Source organism: Rattus norvegicus, chromosome 9, assembly GCF_021556685.1.
Source record: "Rattus norvegicus strain SHRSP/BbbUtx chromosome 9, alternate assembly SHRSP_T2T, whole genome shotgun sequence".
Taxonomy (NCBI): Eukaryota; Metazoa; Chordata; class Mammalia; order Rodentia; family Muridae; genus Rattus; species Rattus norvegicus.
Window position 1 is genome coordinate 24,698,345 of NC_141542.1, and position 18,626 is coordinate 24,716,970.

The following is an 18,626-nucleotide window of genomic DNA, read 5'->3' on the forward strand; positions in this document are numbered from 1 at the left end:
CATTTTGGTCATCCTTCCTGAATTTCATTTGGTCTGTGAATCTTGGAGAATTTGAGCATTTGGGCTAATATCCACTTATCAATGAGTGCATACCATGTGTGTGTTTTTGTCATTGGGTTAACTCACTCAGGATGATATGTTTTAGTTCGTTCTCTTTGCCTATGAATTTCATGAAGTCATTGTTTTTGATATCTCTGTAGTACTCCATTGTGTAGATGTACCACAATTTCTGTTTCCATTCCTCTGTTGAAGGGCATCTGGGATCTTTTCATTTTATGACTATTATAAATAAGGCTGCTATGAACATGGTGGAGCATGTGCCCTGTTGTATGTTGTAGCATCTTTTGGGTATATGTGCAAGAGAGGTATAGCTTTGTCCTCAGCTAGTGCAATGTCTAATTTTCTGAGGAACCTCCAGACTGATATCCAGAATGGTTATACCAGTCTGCAATCTCACTAACAATGGAGGAGTGTTCCTCTTTCTCAAATCCGCAAAAGCATCTTCAGTCACCTGAGTGTTTGATCTTAGCCATTCAGACTTGTGTAGGTGGAATCTCAGGGTTGTTTTGATTTGCATTTCCCTTATAACTAAAGATGTTGAACATTTCTTTTGGTGCTTCTCAGCCACTCCATATTCCTCAGCTATGAATTCTTTGTTTAGCTCTGAACTGCAATTTTCAATAGGGTTATTAGTCTCCCTGCAGTCCAACTTCATGAGTTCTTTGTATATTTTGGATATTTTCCCTCTATCAGTTGTAGGATTAGTAAAGGTCTTTTCCCAATCTGTTGTTTGCTGTTTTGTCCTAACCACAGTGTCCTTTGTCTTACAGAAGCTTTGTAGCTTTATGAGGTCCCATTTTTCTATTCTTGATCTTAGAGCATAAGCCATTCGTGTTTTGTTCAGGAAATTTTTTCCAGTGTCCATGTGTTCAAGATTCTTCCCCGCTTTTGCTTCTATTAGTTTGAGTGATCTGGTTTGATCCACCTGGACTTAAGCTTTACACACGGCAATAAGAAGGGGATGATTTGTACTACTCCATATGCTGACCTCCATTTGAACCAGCACCCTTTGCTAAAAATGCAATCCTTTTTCCACTGGATGCTTTTGTCTCCTTTGTCAAAAATCAAGTGCCCATAGGTGTGTGGGTTCATTTCTGGATCTGCAATTCTATTCCACTGGTCTATCTTCCTGTCTCTGTACCAATACCATACAGTTTTATCACTAATGATCTGTAAACTGCTTTAGTTCAGGGATGGTGATTCCCAGGGAAGTCCTTTTATTGTTGAGGATATTTTTAGCTATCCTGCGTTACTTGTTATTCCAAATGAATTTGCAAATTGTTCTGTCTAACCCTATGAAGAATTGGAATCGAATTTTGATGGAGATTGCATTGCAACTGTAGGTCACTTTGGGAAAATGGCCATTTTTACTATCTTCATACTGCCAAGCCATGAACATGGGAGATCTTTCCATTTTCTGAGACCTTCTTCAATATCTTTCTTCAGACATTGGCATTCTTGTCACACAGATCTTTCACTTGTTTGATAAAAGTCACACAGAGGTATTTTTATATTATCTGGCACTATTATGAAAGGTGTCATTTCCCTAATTTCTTTCTCAGCTTGTTTATCTTTTGTGTAGAGGAAGGCTACTGATTTGTTTGAGTTAATTTTATACCCAGCCACTTTGCTGAAGTTGTTTATCAGGCTTAGGAGTTCTCTGTTGTAACTTTTGGGGTGTCCCATGTACACTACCCTATCCTCTGCAACAGTGATATTTTGACTTCTTCCTTTCCAATCTGTATCCCTTTGACCTCCCTTTGTTGTCTGAGTTTTGGCTAATGCTGGGGACAACATACAATGGAGACATCTCAGTAGCCCGCAGTAGCTTTTTGTAAAAACTGGTTGTTTCCATTTCTCCAAACCTTAGCCCTGGACAAGGGCTGTATAGATTTCATTTGTGTGTGACTGCCTATCAGTTGGCCTTGGTGTGCACAATTATTGTATTATATCTGACTTTCCTAAGGGCTGTATAGATTTCATTTGTGTGTGACTGCCTATCAGTTGGCCTTGGTGTGCACAATTATTGTATTATATCTGACTTTCCTACTTCTTTCTCCTCCTGCTCTGGTGAATTCTGTGAAACTAGATGTTCCTTGATTTTATGATTCTTAGACAATTGGAAATTGATGCATAGGGGCACAGCACAGCACGGCCCTAGTGGCCCAGGTGGATACTGTGTGTTCTCATCTTGGAAAAAATGTAATAACTGCAGAATTGTAGTTCCAGATTAGGGTTTGACTTGCAAAGACAGCTTGAAGAAAATAAGAGAAAATGAATTAGAGCCAACATTGGGACCCTAAGAAAGGAAAAAGTTATTGAAGTTAGGAAGTAAGTTTTACATAATATTATAGACTGGTTAAGGAAGTATAGAATATATAAAATTATATACTAGTAAACTAAGTCTAACTACTGGAACCCTTATGAGAGTCATTGTGTGCAAGGAACAGAACGCTAGTGGAATTACTGTGCTAAGAGTTACCTTGATTCTTTCTGGCCACTGCCTGGCAGTTTTGCCTATGTCATTTATCATTAGAGTGTCACAGGAAAATGCAATTAGCTGGTCTCTGAGCTTTGGACTCTGAAGTATAAAAGTAAAGAGTTAAAGTTTAAATAATGATAAGTTTACAATTATTATTATTATATTGGCCACAGGCCTGGGTATAGGGCAAGCCTGAAACTTTGGAGAACAGTTGTAATTCTTAGTTCTTGGTGGGATGTAGTCATTCTTTGCATTTGATTTGGCAATGATTACAAAATCTCTTTTTTCTACCCGCTTTTGGATTATTAATAAAGGACTGGGGCAAGAGAAAGGCTACAGAACATGTGAAGAGTAAATGAGAGAGAGCATGAGGGAGTGAATGAGAGAGTAAATGACAGCAAATGTAAGAACAAATGTGAGAGCGAATGAGAGAGCATGAGGAGAGCATGAGAAGAGTGAGTGGAGAGAGAATGTGAAGAGTGAATGAGGGAGCTAATGAGAGAGCGAGTCTGAGAACAAATGTGAGAGCCAGGGAGAGAGCATGAGGAGAGCATGTGAGAATGAGTGAAGAGAGAATGTGAGGTGTGTATGAAGATTTTGTGTGTGCGTGACAGGAGAGTGCATGTGGTGTGTGTGAGATATGTGTGAGGTGTGTATGAAGAGTGTGTGTGTGAGTGACAGGAGAGTGCATGTGGTGTGTGTGAGATATGTGTGAGGTGTGTATGAAGAGTGTGTGTGTGAGTGACAGGAGAGTGCATGTGGTGTGTGTGAGATATGTGTGAGGTGTGTATGAAGAGTGTGTGTGAGAATGAAAGGGTAATGAACAGACGTGTGCATGATTGTGGGATTTGAGAAAAGAAAACTGCAATAAAAAAGGCAGAGTGCACAAAAGAATGCAGAGTGTGTGCAGCCTCAAGCTGAGAGAGAGAGAGAGAGAGAGAGAGAGAGAGAGAGAGAGAGAGAGAGAGAGAATAACTTTAAGCCTTGAAGTTGCCTGTCAGTTTGTACCCAAAGAGGAGTCTGTGGATATGTATTATGCGCCTTCCAGATATTCCTGCTTCCAGGTGAGAACTCTGATCCTGTGAGACAGCCAGGAAAGTCTGACAGAATGGCTGCAACCCTGAGGGCAGAGGATAAAATATTTGGCCTAGACCTCCTAATTTATCTTTTCACCTGAAGCCTTATTATTAAATTTTCTTACTGGAATAGGACTACGATCCCGGTGAGGGTCTTCTCTCTTGGATACTTAATCATTTCTTCGTTGTCACAGACTGTTTGAGCTTACTCCAGTCACTGGGACTTATTCACACCTTCAAATTTGCTGAACTTTTCAGATTTCTAACGTTTGTGGCAAACTGAGTGACAAAAGCAATGAATGTTGAGCACTTCCCTGGGGTCCAGTGCATATGGAGCTACGGGTGTATGGATATGGTAAGTCCCTAGGAGTTACTCTAAGAAAGTAGGACTGTGCTCTTAGGACCCCTGCGTGACCTCACTTCACTTTGCCAGCTTTGTGGGCTTCTACACTGCTGGTCTGAGAAGAACTGAAAACTAATGAAATAGATGTGTAGCCTCCCATTACCTTTGTCATTGTTAGGATATTAGTAGGAGAGGTTTGATTGAAATATACTCTCAAAAATATTAACAAAACCACTGCCTCTTGTGTACCATCTGGATGAAGTACCAAGTTCACAGACAGTTCTTCACAAACTTCTCAAAGCCAGCAAACTGGAGCATGAAGAAAGCCAAGTCCAAGGCATTCAAAACCAGCATCCTCACCAATGCCCCCAGGAAAGGCTTTGGTAAAAGACGGGAGGTACTGAGACAGTTGGCCCTCATACACTCAGAGAAGACTGTGCCAGGAGAATTGGGGAAGGATTGTGGGAGAGAGTAATTAAGTATCAGTAGTCAGTGAGCAGAACGTAAAGTGAAAAAGAAAAAATATATAAATAGAAATAAAATAAAGGTCTTTAACAAAATGGCACACAATGTATTGCTGAACTAACTCTACTGTGTTTACACTTGCACATGCTTTATATCTAGAGAGACTAGATGTGATAAAGTAGGATGCCCTTGTCGTTTACATATACTATGTATACTGCAAAGATAAATGAAGTGGATAACATGCAGATCACAGATCCGTTGTTCCCTCACATCTATGTGGCTCTGCTTCCCTTTATCAGGACTGTGGAGGCCTCTGCTCATCCAGGTCTCAGGGCTCAAGCAAAATGCAGTCCCCTATGATCTCTGGCCAAGTGCTCTTGTGTTCCCAAAATTACTCTGCCTCAGGCTGCAGAGGCACTGAAGGGCCAGCCTTCACCTTCAAGGTGCAACCACTCTTTCAGTCTTTCCAGGCTCTCTGTTACTCAACTGAAGGTTTCAGCAGAGGCCTTTCATCTCAATAACAGAAGCTTACCTAATCCAAAACATTGGGAAGCCATCCTACACTCCTGATTGCCTGCTTACCTGAGACCAAACAACATAGCTCTCTTCTTTATGCCTGTTTCCCTGATTTGAAAGTAAATATTGTGTTCATCTGTGGCATTGGTGGTAAGAATAAAATCCTTAACATGAATAAGAGGACCATGCAGAGCATGGCTTTACATTCTATATACAAATTGAATAGCTAGAGGGAATTACCAAAGAAAACAATAAGAATCCTAACAACAATTACAGAAATTATGAAATGAAATAAAACAAAAACAAAAGCAAAAACAAAAATACCTTGTGGGTGCTGGTATTAAAGGCATGTATTAACTCTGACCAGCTTTTAGGTATTTCCAATAAAAAGCAAACAAACAAACAAACAGCCTTATTACAGTTGCAGCAGGTGCAGGAGAGAAAGCTGGGAGATATCCTGTGCTGCTGCCCCCATGCTGTGATTCTGCAGCAACAAATTCCTTGGGAATAGGAACCTGTATGCAGTGGGATCCCGTGCTGGACCTGTCATCTCAAAAATGGGGGCTTCTCTAATCCAAAACCTTGGAATCCAGTTTACTTCAGGCCAGGAATGAAGTCAGCCATCATTAGGGAAAGAGCAAGGGAAAAATTACAAAGGAAAAAAATATGTGCCTTAATCAGAAACAATCCTCAACTTCTAAGGCCTCCACAATCTCCACCCCTCTCTTCTGAGCTGTGCATAGAGATGTTGTATAACTCCAGATGGTAGGAAAAGGCAGAGTTCTTCCCAGAAAAGTCATACATGATTTTCACCCTGATAACTGTGAGGTGAGGTGGCATCGTATCACAGAGTCAGCTCACCCGGGATAAGAACACAGAAGCCACAGATGACAATGCCAAATGGACTCCCTCCTGAACGTATGGACCCATTAAAATTGAGGTTTAGCCTAACCTTAGGCCATTCCACTCCCTGCCCATCCGCCTGATTTTTATGTTTGCTATGAATAAAAGATCAGAGTGGAGCCCCAAATATCCTCATGATAGGACTTGGAAATTCAGGAAGAATGATAATGGACAAGGGATGGCTATGTGGTTACAATGTGGTAACTGGGTTCTGACCAAGAACCTCGTCCTTAGCCAATGGAGACTTTAGGCCGGGCCTCCTCCTTGTTCCAGTGCAGGCTAAGACTTCAGGGTCAGGCCAGCTCCTGAGCCCCACACAGGGCTGCCTGCATACCCTGACTGCATTAGAGCCAGAGTGCTCTCCGCCCCATCCTCTTCTCTCCTCTTTGTCACAGCCATGGTACCCAAGAGCACTTGTCAAACACCTTTATACATCTATGTCAATCTCAAAGTCAGATTCCCAGAGAATCAATCCCCATAGCTGATCATAAATGAGTATTCTTTGTGTGTGTGTATATATAATGTTGTAGAACACAGAATAGGGATTCTTTGTGAAAGCTTCGTGGACATGTGTCTTTGCACTGGGATCTTTCCACATGACTTAGATATCCTTGCCATGAGGTCATTACCAGTCACCTTGCCATTTCAGTTTCATTTTTCTTTTGGATGCTATCGCTGTTTGATGTAAGATCCAAGGCTGAACTTCCATACTGGGCTATGGTTTCAGACTTGCTTTAGAGCCATATGGCCCTCGGGTTGTTTCCTTTTGATCCTAGAGGTTGATTAATATCTCCAGCAAGGCTTCCAGTACTTGATAGGTACATGCTGTCAGAGCAGAGTTATACAGAATTCATATGCTGGCCTTCTTCTGATGGTGCTTATCTTTGCCAAGTCCTTAAACAGGGCAGCACTTGGAAGAAAAAACCCTGCAGGCAAAGAAATCATATATGTGGGTCTACCCCTGGCTCCTTGAGAAATGAAAGAGGAATATGGTCTTGGCTTACTGGAAGTCTTATCCCAAGACTAGGGAAGGGGACTCCAGAGAGCACTAAGCCTTCTCCTCATCTATCATAGTCTGTATAGCCTGTGGCTTTCATGTGGTCAGTGTGATGACCTTAAAATGTTCTAGGCATTTCTGCCATTTTATGTCTCTATACCTAGACATGACCTCAGGTGTACAGTCACATTGGAAACATAAAAAGCCTTGCACCTGAATTGTGAAATTCAATGTGTGTTATATTTAAAATACCACAATAAATGAGTGGCCATTGCTACAGTAAATATTATTAGGGGGTTTCTCCCCCACCGTAGATCATTTAGTTCCCAAATGAAAGACACAAAACTTTTAGATTTATAATAAGCCTTAAAGTACTCGAGCTGGGCAGACATCAACCCTCTGTGCTATTTTTTCTGCTTCCCTGTCAATAACACCGAGGTATTGCCTGCCATGCTCTGCCTGGGTCACTCCTGTTCTGACAGGCTGGCCCTCATGGTAATACACTCATGATCCACCTACCCTATGGGGTGTAGTCGTCTTCCTTCTCCTCCATGTCCTTTCCCTCTCCTCATGGACCCTGCCTGAGTCCCCAGGCCCAGGGAAACTTTGCTCTGTCCCCTCTCTTCTGCCCAGCCCATGTTGTAGGGATTTTATTAACCATTCAGGGATAACATAGGAGGCAAAAAAAAAAAATCTGGTATACCTGAGGTTCTCCTTGTCTTGGAGCAACCAGGCGTTAGGGTACAGAATTTAGCATTTGAATATACAGCAGCACAGACCAACCTATTATAGGCCGATCTACTTTGTAGTTGGACTCAAAGCTTGGCTCTCACACCGCTTAGATGTTCAATGGTGGAGAAGTTATTTTACCTTTGTGTGACTCTATTCCCTTATCTGCACAGTGAGGATGATAATGAGTGTTAAATTCACAGAGTTGTCTTTGGGACTGATGAGTCAATATATTTAGTAGTTAAGTAGTGGCTATCATTGACAACGTTTTCCCAAGTCACTTCTAGGAGGTCAACTGACTCCTAGGTGAGTCTTTGGTTACACTGCTTCAGTTTTCTGTGGCTACACTGTTCAAATGGCATCCACTGGTCACACATGGCTATTTGAGATGAACTGAACTTAGAACTAAAATCTGCATCTTTAGTCACATCAGGCAAACCAGGAGGCAAACAGCCAGCCAGAATCCATAGCCAGAAACACTGCAGATATAGAATATTTCTATCATCTACAAATTTCTCATGGACAGCAGTGGTCTAGGTTCTTGGTGTCTGGTTTTTCCTTCAGGGAGAATTACTTGCTGTACTAATATCCAACGGTTTATTTTTAAAGCAACGTTACCAAAATATGACTTACTCACCCCCAAATTAATCCAGTTCAAGTCTACAATGCAATGGCTCCCCATAAATCTACCCGAGTTCGTCGCTAGACCACGGAACAAAAGAACAAGAGTGTATGCAGTTCTGTAAAATGGTATGCATCAATATTGACCACTGCATAATTATAGTGCACTACTTTTGATTTCTTCAAATTCAGGCCTTTTATTGATAGTTGTACAAAAATACATTATCCTAGAGTTGAGAAAATATTATACAGAATTTCATCTGGACTTTATATTTCATTGAGACTTTAATATTTTTGCATCTTTTGCTAGTATTGTTAGATTCTTTATAAGAGTTTTATTTTGTGGATTTTTTTGCCGATCTGGTCACTATTTGATGCCATTTCAATGTTCTCAGGATTTTGATGAAAATAATACCACAATGATAAAGTGATACTCATTTTCTTGAGCCATTTACATATGTATATACACACATATATGGGAAGTTATATATACATATTTCTATGCTATACTGTGTAGAATACAATTCTATTATACGTCAACATATACAGTTTGCTCAATATGATTTCTGTGAATGTTATCAGTCATGGGGAAATAATAAGAGCCTGAATAAACATGGACAATATTTGCAGAATGCACATAAAATTGAAGATGGTATATAAGCAAAAGTGTGAAGTATATCACTTAGAGCTTTCATATCGAATGCACTTTAAAATTTTTAATAGATTAAAAAGATTTAAATCATCTTTACCCAGTTTCATTTTTTTTCACAATGTATCTCCTGGATGATTTGAATTATATATGCTGCTCAAGATCCTTTAAACAACAGTAACCTAATGCCTTACATGTGTTTCTGATATTTCTATTCACTTGATCACTGTTCAATAATTGTACCAAGTTGATAGCTCTAATTTTTTATCACTTTAAGAATGTAAATTTCATGTGTGTGCATATACTTTTGATCCTAACTCTTTGGAGGCATAGGCAGGTGCATCTCTTTTTTGAGTCAACCTGGTCTACATAGGAAAACCCTATCTTAAAAAAATCAATCAATGAATAAGCAAATAAAAAAAGAATTTAAAACACTTGAAATTAATATGAACACAACCACATCTTTAATAACAATTGATTTTTTTATTGCAGATAATTTATATAATCCAAAATGTTATATAGTGTCATATGGGAACTCAATTTATCGTAAAATAAACCTGCTTTTCTCTTTTCATTGATTGCTCTTAGTTAACATTTTCATACACATATATAATTTATTCTGATTATTCTCTCCCCCACATCGTCTCATCCCCTCCCCTATGACTTAAACTTATACAGTCTTCTAAATTTAGGCTTTCCAAATTTAGGATTTCTCTTTTATTTATTGTACATTCCTTTACTTTTCCATCTACATTTTATGATATCTTAATAAGAAACCCATTCTATCATTGGCATTATCTCAGTGCTTGGTAGGAGACATTCACATTCTTCAGTAGCTTGTCATCAGTGCAAGATATGATGTCGAGGTCTCTCTCTCTCTCTCTCTCTCTCTCTCTCTGTCTCTGTCTCTCTCTGGCGCTGGCTCTCTGTCTCTGTCTCCCTCTCCGTCTTTCTCTGTCTCTCTGTCTCTCTCTCCATCCCCTCCCCAATTGTTTTGTTTTCTAATACAAGGTCTCACACTTTAGTCTAGCCTTGAACTCAAGGCAATCCACCTACCTCAGCCTTGTGAGTGTTGGGATTCCAGGCATACACCATCTTGCCCAGTGAATTTTGTGACTCTCGTACATCCCTTTACCATTTCTGAATTATTTTTAATATTGCTGTGACCCTTTTCTAGCTTCTAGATGTAGATACATTAACTGATTAGAAGGTTTAATTTTTAAAGATTTATTTATTTATGTACATGAGCACTCTGTTTGCGAGTGTGCCTGCATGTCAGAAGAGAACTTCAGACAGAAGAGGGCATTGGATCCCACTACAGATAGTTGTCGGTCACCATGTAGTTGCTGGGAATTGAACTTGGGAGCAATGGAGAAGCAGCGCTCTTAACCACCAAGCCATCTCTCCAGCCTGATAAAAAAGATTTTAAATTTCATTCTTTTCGTGTTTGTTTGCATCTTTCTTCTTGAGAACACTGTGATGGAATGTCCAAATGGTAATTAGTGGCGGTTGGTAGAAGGAGCCATATGTGTGATGCTGCCATATGTGTGAGGGGCTGGCAACAAGGTGCAGACCCAAGACCATGGCCCTGAGCACTGAGGCTCGCCTGCTGGATGTGGGCTCTCAGGATGCCTTCAGGTGAGGACAGCAGGTGGTGGCTTGCGCCCTGCTGAGCCGGCCTAGGAGAGTGGCAACTACAATCGCCATGCCCAAGCCTCCAGCCTGGGGCAGCTGGGAGCTCCGGAGGCGATGGCCACAGTTAGGTCACGCTGGGCCTGGGGGCCACAGAAGCCGCCCTGCGCCTCCTCAGAGCCCTGAGAGGGGACTGACCCGCCTGGACGGAGCCCGGAGCTCTGCACCACAGGCCTCCCGGTGTCGCGCCTCGCCCTGTTGTCTGCCCCACGGAGTGGGCACACGTGTCCTTCCCACCCCGCCGTTCGACCGCGCCCGAGCCGGGCCTCAGGGCACGCGGAGCTCGTGGGTGAGCGCGGGGCCTGAGGGGGCGGGGCGCGCGCGTTATATTTGGCGCCCGCAGCTGCGCGTGTGCCTGGACGAGTTTTCCTTCCACAGGTGCCAGCAGCCGGGGCGCCGCCGCCCAAGCTGACTCCTCTCTCTCCCTCTCCAACCCCGGCAGGGTCCAGAGGTGATTCTGCCTGCACGATGTCCTCCTTCCTGGAGACGAGCTCTTCGCAGGCGCCAGGTCGCGAACAAAAAGAGAAAGAAAAAAAGAAAAGAAAAAGCAGAAGAAGAGACCAGGGAAGGGGACCTTAGCGGCTTTGGGGGTCAGCTCCGCCTGGGGCAGGCGCGCTATGATAGCGGCGGGGTTTCCAACAGAGACTGCAGCCTCGCAGTGTCCAGGGAAGAAGCCCAGGCCAGCCCTGCCAGGGGACCTCGAGGCCTGGCGCTTGCCCGGATCCCTAGCCGGACCTCGGTCTGGTCCCCAGGGACAGCAAGCAGCAAGCAGGGCGGGCTGCACCGCCAGAGCAGCAGAATCAAGGTAGGTAGGAGACCCGCGTCCCCCCTTGGCTGGTTCTGGCCCTGCCCCCCCGCCCCCCTTCCCCCTGTCCTGGGAAAGCAGTGGCAGAAGGAGGCAATGCAAAGTGAGCCCATTGGGTAGGGGAAGGGAGGGTTCAGGGATGTATGGAGAGCTGAAGTAGGGATTGGAAAGCCCATAGCATTGGGAAAGAGTGGAGAGGTAATCTGGAGTATGCTGTTAAAGGACTGGGATCGTGGGAAAATATTTTCTTAAAACCTCAGGCAATGAATGTATTATTTAATAGATTTCTTCTGATCTACTTTGAAATTGGTTGCCCCTTGCAAGAGATTGTATTGGGAGGATGTAAAATACCCTCCTTCAATTACTCGGAGAAAGGGAACATAAACAGGGATTTCCTCTTTTTTAGCCTCCAAAGCTCTGAGAGATTACAGTTCTGCATAATTTAATTCTTTCCTACCTGCTATGAGCAGGCCTCCAGATCAGCAAGTTCCTTTGGAATGGTTTTGCTTATTTTTGTTTATTTTCCATGGTGCTGATTAGAAAGCCATGAATTGTTTTGTGAATTTTAAATTTCAAGAGGTGACACCCAGAGTTGATGTTGGTTTTCTTCACACATTGCAGTGTAGTTGCAGCATAAAAAAAAAATACTTCTTGTGACAAGAAGTGGAAAAAGAAAGTTGATGAGCTAAGAAAAGAAGAGCCTTGAGCCGGAACAACATTTGGCTTCCTCAAATATGGAGCAAGCATGGAATGTGGCTTTTTCAGAATCGAGGGGGTTTTTAGGATTGGGCAGTGAGTGCTGTGTGGTGCTAACCTGTCCCTTTTGTGGCTGACAACCCTTAGGAGAAGGTCAGAATGTGCCAACAGCACAGAGTTGGCACTGGTGGTGTTTGAACTCAGAAGTGCTCAGGAACTGTGAAAGTTTCTCTGTTATCACCCTGGAGCCATCTAGTGAAATAGACCACTGTGATGCTGTTTAAGAGGCCATTGTGAGGGCTGGAGAGATGGCTCAGTGGGTAAGAGCACCAAGTGTTCTTCCAGAGGTCCTGAGTTCAAATGCCAGCAACCACATGGTGGCTCACAACCATCTGTAAGGAGTACTGATGCCCTCTTCTGGTGTGTCTGAAGACAGCTGCATTGTCTCACATATAAATAAATAAATCTTACAAAAGATTGTCATCTACTGCAGTTTCTATGTGGACAGGGCACAGTTGAAGGGATTAAAGATCAAGTACATTGCCTGTCTTTAAAGATCAAGTGTATCATCTAACTTTTAAACCAAGAAATGTAGTGTCTTTTTTGCTGCTTGTGTAGCTTTTAGTGATGTATCTTTTCTCCTAGTACGTCCTTTGTTTCCATAATAGTTGTTTTCAAGTATATATGATTATCGCTCCTATTTGCAGAGCTATTCAATATTTTCATTGGTTAAATATTTGTGGTGAATTTACATTGTGATATCAGTAAAATGCTATGTGAAAATTTTAGAGAATATACCGGTTTGGGTAATTTTAATAACCTTTGCCCTCAAGTGGTGGCCTGTTTTCACATTGAAAAGACTGGAATTCATTACCATCCATAGCAGGATTGATAGGGAAGCAAAATGGACAGCGACAGTGTTGTTCTCTTTGACAGTTGTGGGAGCCAAGAAAGAAGTGTGACTTGCTTTTTGTGATTTACCAAATCAAGACTCAGTATCATTACTATAGAAGCCCATGGAAAAAATGATGAAGTTTTCAGAAATCACCAGTTGAAGAAATGGTGGTGGTTTTGCTTATATTGAATTCTGAGTTTCAAAGTTATGTTTCATTTTTCTTTATTCCTTAATGAGGCTTTTTATTAAGTTTTTTAATCACCATTACACACTTAGATGCACAGTGCTAGGATCGTAGTAGGTGCTCATTAAATCACTGATCATTGGGGAGGAGGAATGATAAGAAAGTATGTATTTTCTGTAAGTTCTGTTAGTTTTGGGAACAGGTGGTTTTAGGCTTACCATCATACTTTGGTATCTTGTCCCACATAAGACAACTTGACAGAACCCCCTTTCTGGCCATTATGTTCAACTTATTTTTCTCTTAATCATTCTTGAAAATCATGGAAGTAGTGTGGAAAATTGATTGTACCTGCAGTATAGCAAAAAAGGCCAGTCTAGATAGGAAGCAGTTATGTTTCTCCATGAGCTGATGTCTTAAAACATCTAGATTTTAGGAATTTGGTGTTGTGTTTTCAAAACATATCTTACAGCATACAGATAACATCGTGATAGAATAAAGGAATCTTTTGATTTAGCACCAAATTCCCTAAAGCAATGACTACTGCACAGCTCTCTTGGCCATATGAATAGCCGAAATTATATTTCACTCTTTTAAAGAAATAATGAAAGCACTTAAGGTTAAAGAGGAGCCCATGGGAAAAGTTTGCTGTGGTGTTTCTCTTTGGTTTCTTGTGCTCTTTCTAGAGAATGACTTTAAGAAGTCAGGGCGACGGGTCAGGTGGTCAGTGTGGTCAGGCAGTCATGAGCAGATGGTTAAGCGATGTGCTAGGGCCCCATAGGCCAGTGAGCCCAGCTGAGAAGCAGAGTCTAGCCAGTGAGCCTAACTGAATAGCAGAGGCTAGACAGTGAACCTGACTGAAGAGCAGAGGCTAGCCAGTGAGCCAAGCTGAAGAGCAGAGGCTAGCCAGTGAGCCTAGCTGAAGAGCAGAGGCTAGCCAGTGAGCCTGACTGAAGAGCAGAGGCTAGCCAGTGATCCCAGCTGAAAAGCAGAGTCTAGGCAGTGAGCCAGGCTGAAGAGCACAGGCTAGCCTGTGAGTCTGACTGAAGAGCAGAGGCTAGCCAGTGAGCCAGGCTGAAGAGCAGAGGCTAGCCAGTGAGCCTGACTGAAGTGCAGAGGCTAGTCAGTGAGCCTAATTGAAGAGCAGAGGCTAGCCAGTGAGCCTGACTGAAGAGCAGAGGCTAGCCGGGAACCTGACTGAAGAGCACAGGGTAGACAGTGAGCCTGACTGAAGAGAACAGGCTAGCCAGTGAGCCTGACTGAAGAGCAGAGGCTAGCCAGTGAGGCTGACTGAAGAACAGAGGGTAGCCAGTGAGCCTGACTGAAGAGCACAGGTTAGCCAGTGAGCCAGGCTGAAGAGCAGAGGCTAGCCAGTGACCCTGACAGAAGAGCAGAGGCTAGCCAGTGAGTCTGACTGAAGAGCAGAGGCTAGCCAGTGAGCCAGGCTGAAGAGCAGAGGCTAGACAGTGAGCCTGACTGAAGAGCAGAGGCTAGCCAGTGAGCCAGGCTGAAGACTGAAGAGTAGTGATTTTAACCTTTATTTATAAGTTCTTCCGTTTTCCTAGAATTTCTACAAAGGTTTGCCGCCATAAAGTTTGACTTATAAGGTTCTCCTTGCTCTCTTCTTCTTATCTCCTTTCCTCTTGCTCTTATGACACAATAATTCCCTTACTCTCAATGCCTTACTCTCAACGCTATGCCTTTACTTCTAAGTTCTTCTTGAGTTCTGTTCTCTTCAGTTCAGTTCTGTCTAAAAAGCTTTCTGTCTCTTTGTCCTCAGCATTTGTATATCTTTCTGAACACAGCATCACATGGTGAAAAGTTCACCACAAGTTTGCACAGGAATTCAAATCATAAGTTGGATAATCAGTTTACGACAGAGAATGTTTACATGCATATCCATGAAGAGTAATCATCAGGATAAACTGTCACCATCTGTCACTGGCTCTGCATGTTCATGGAGAGTTAAAAGCTGTAATTTTTATGAGAAAAGAATAAGTGAAATTGCCTATAGGCAAATCCAGTCAATTATTTACGTTCAGTCCTTGCACCTATAGTAAATCATTAGTTCTCTTTTAATGAACATTTGTTAATTGCTTTATACCCTCTTAGATTGGGTTCTAATTTGTAGATGCCTGCTTGGTATTGCAGAAGCAATTCACTCGTGAAAGTTTAAGAAGGAAGAGTTCTCAATGCAATTTTGATTACCAGAGAAAACATAATAGCTGTCCCATTATAAAGGAGCTTAAAATTACTAATCTAATTTTAGGAATTCTTATAGAACCATCATAAGAATTAAGAAATCATCTATTTGTCTGTACATCATCAGGCCAAGACAATACATCTTCGCTGCTCTGTGGTGATCTGCTCAAAAGAGTGGGGTAAAGAGGATGACAAATACAGAGGCAGATATTTGCAGCCAACCATTCAGCTGAGAGCAGGGTCCCCAATGGAGGAGTAAGAGAAAGGATTGAGGGAGCTGAAGGGGTTTACAGTCCCATAAGAACAACACTAAGAAACACCCAGAGTTCCCAGGACCGAAACCACCATCCAAAGAGTACACATGGACAGACCCATGGCTACAGCTGCATATGTAGAAGAGGATGGCCTTCTTGGGCACAAATGGGAGGAGAAGCCCTTGGTCTTGTCAAGGCTTGATGCCCCAGTGTAGAGGAAACCAGAACAGGGAGGCAGATAGGCCTGGGTGTTTGGGTGGGTGTGGTAACACCCTCACAGTAGAAGGGGGAGGGGGTTTTATAAGGGGTTTTGTGGAAACCAGGAAAATGGATAACATTCGAAATGTAACAAAAGCCCTCTCTGGGGAAGGGACAGCGGTTAAGCTGCTCTGAGCCCCTACTTCCCTGCTGCCTCCCTTTGATCGCGACTGTGGTGCATGGTGTCAGCCTGGGACTCTCCATGGGCTGCTGCTGGCACTGGTCCTGGCGTTCATGCCAAGAGCATGATGAGCAAGGAGCACATGGTTTGTCCCGATTCAGAGCAGGGCGGGTGGCCACCAGAGAATAATCACAGCTTCCTGTACGATCATGAGGTCTTCCTGGGCAAAGAGGACTCCAAGACCTTTGATAGCTAATCCTGGACGAGAGCAGGAGAGGCTGGGGAAAATTGTTGATCCAATTGACAGTGATGAAGGCAGCCTTGTTACTACTGAGGATCTGAAAGTTTGGATCAAACAGGTACAGAAAAGATACATCAACCAAAATGTGGCTAAACTCTAGAAGGATTATGATAGGGACATAGATGAAAAATCTCCTGGGAAGAATACAAGCAGGCTACATATGGCTACTACCTGGGAAACCTTGCTGAATTCCAAGATAGCTCTGATCATCACAACTTCAAAAAGTTGCCTCCACGAGATGAGAGGAGGTTTAAGGCCTTGTCGGTGACCTGACAGCTACTCAGGACGGGTTCATTGCTTTTCTGCACTAAGAGGATTTAGAACATATGAAGGAGATTGTAGTTCTGGAAACACTGGAGAATATCGACAAGAACGGGGATGGTTTTGTGGACGAGTATGAGTACATTGTGGACATCTTTTTCTCACGAGGACAATTGCCCTGAGACCTACTGGGTTTTGTCTGGGGAGCAGTTCAATGATTTCCCAGATCTGAACAAGGATGGGAAACTGGATTAGGATGAGATTCACCATTGGATCCTCCCTCAGGACTATGACCATGCACAGGCTGAGGCCCAGCATCTGGTGTATGAGTCAGATAAAAACAAGGATGAGATGCTGACCAAGGAGGAGATTCTAGACAACTGGACCATGTTTGTGAGAAGCCATGCCACCAATTACAAGGAAGATCTTACCAAAAATCATGATGATCTTTGAAAGAAACTCATCCTCATGTGGCCAACAGTCACATGCTTTCTATTCTGGCCGATTGCTATATTTGTCAAGTATATAGCAGTTGTGTCTCTAAACAATAAGAAACCTTTCTAAAGCTCAAAAAATCATGCATTTCACCACAAACAATAATAGTAGGAGATTTAAACACGCCACTTTCATCAATGGACAGATCAGGGAAATAGAAATTAAACAGAGACACAGAAAGACTAACAGGTTATGAAACAAATGGATTTAACATATATTTATAGAACACTCCACCCTAAAACCAAAGGATATACCTTCTTCTCAGCATCCCATTGTACCTTCTCCAAAATTGACCATATAATCGGTCACAAAACCGGCCTCAACAGATACAGGAAGGTAGAAATAATCCCATGCCTCGTATCAAAAAACCACGGACTAAGGCTGCTGATCAATAACAACAAATAGGACAAAAAGCCCACATATACATGGAAGTTGAAGTCAATGACAACTTGGTCATGGCAGACATAAGAAAGAAATTAAAGACTTCTTAGAATTTAATGAAAATGAAGATACAACATACCCAAACTTATGGGACACAATAAAAGCAGCGCTAAGAGGAAAACTCATAGCTCTGTATGCCTGCAAAAAGAAACAAGAGAGAGCATATGTCAGCAGCTTGACAGCACACCTAAAAGCTCTAGAAAAAATTAAATAAACCCTAGGGAGGTAGAAGGCAGGAAATAATGAAACACAGGGCTGAAATCAAATAAGAAGAAACAAAACCGAGTATCAAAAGAATCAGCAAACCCAGGAGCTGGTTCTTTGAGAAAATCAACAAGATACATAAACGCTTAGCCATATTAACCAGAGGTCACAGAGAGTGTATCCAAATTAATAAAATCAGAAATAAAAGGGAGACATAACAACAAAATCTGAAGAAATTAAAAAGATCATCAGATCCTACTACAAAAACATATATTCAACAAAACTGGAAAATGTGGAGGAAATGGACAATTTTCTATACAGATACCAGGTACCACAGTTAAATCAGGAACAAATAAACCATCGAAACAACCCCATAACTCATAAAGACATAGAAACTGCTATTAAACATCTCCCATCCAAAAAGAGCCCAGGACCAGATGGATTTAGTGCAGAATTCTATCAGACCTTCATAGAAGACTTCATACCAATACTGTCCAAACTATTCCGCAAAATGGAAACAGACAGAGCACTACCAAACTCCTTCTATGAAGCCACAATTACTCTTATACCTAAACCACACAAGGATACAACAAAGATAGAGAAATTCAGACCTATTTGATTTATGAATATTGATCAAAAATGCTCAATAAAATTCTTGCAAACTGAATCCAAGAACACATCCAAACAATCATCCATCATGGTCAAGTAGGCCTCATGGCAAGGATGCAGGGATGGTTTAATATACGGAAGTCCATCAACGAAATTCATCATATAAACAAAGTCAAAACCACATGATCATTTCATTAGATGCTGAGAAATCATTTGACAAAATTCATTACCCTTTCATTAATAAAGTCCTGGAAAGATCAGGAATTGAAGGCCTGAATCTAAATATAGGAAAATGCAAAATACATCAAACCTGTACCTAACATCAAACTAAACTTAGAGTATTGAAGGAATCCCACTAAAATCAGGGACT

At 42.1% G+C, this 18,626-nt stretch overlaps 1 protein-coding gene and 1 pseudogene across 1 annotated transcript in view; both read left to right on the forward strand.

Annotated features, from left to right (window-relative positions):
- Positions 1-18,626, forward strand: part of LOC148003574 (disks large homolog 5-like) — a 46,272-nt gene that overhangs the window by 13,602 nt on the left and 14,044 nt on the right. The window lies entirely within an intron of this gene.
- On the forward strand, positions 15,944-17,004 carry LOC148003575 (reticulocalbin-1 pseudogene; annotated as a pseudogene).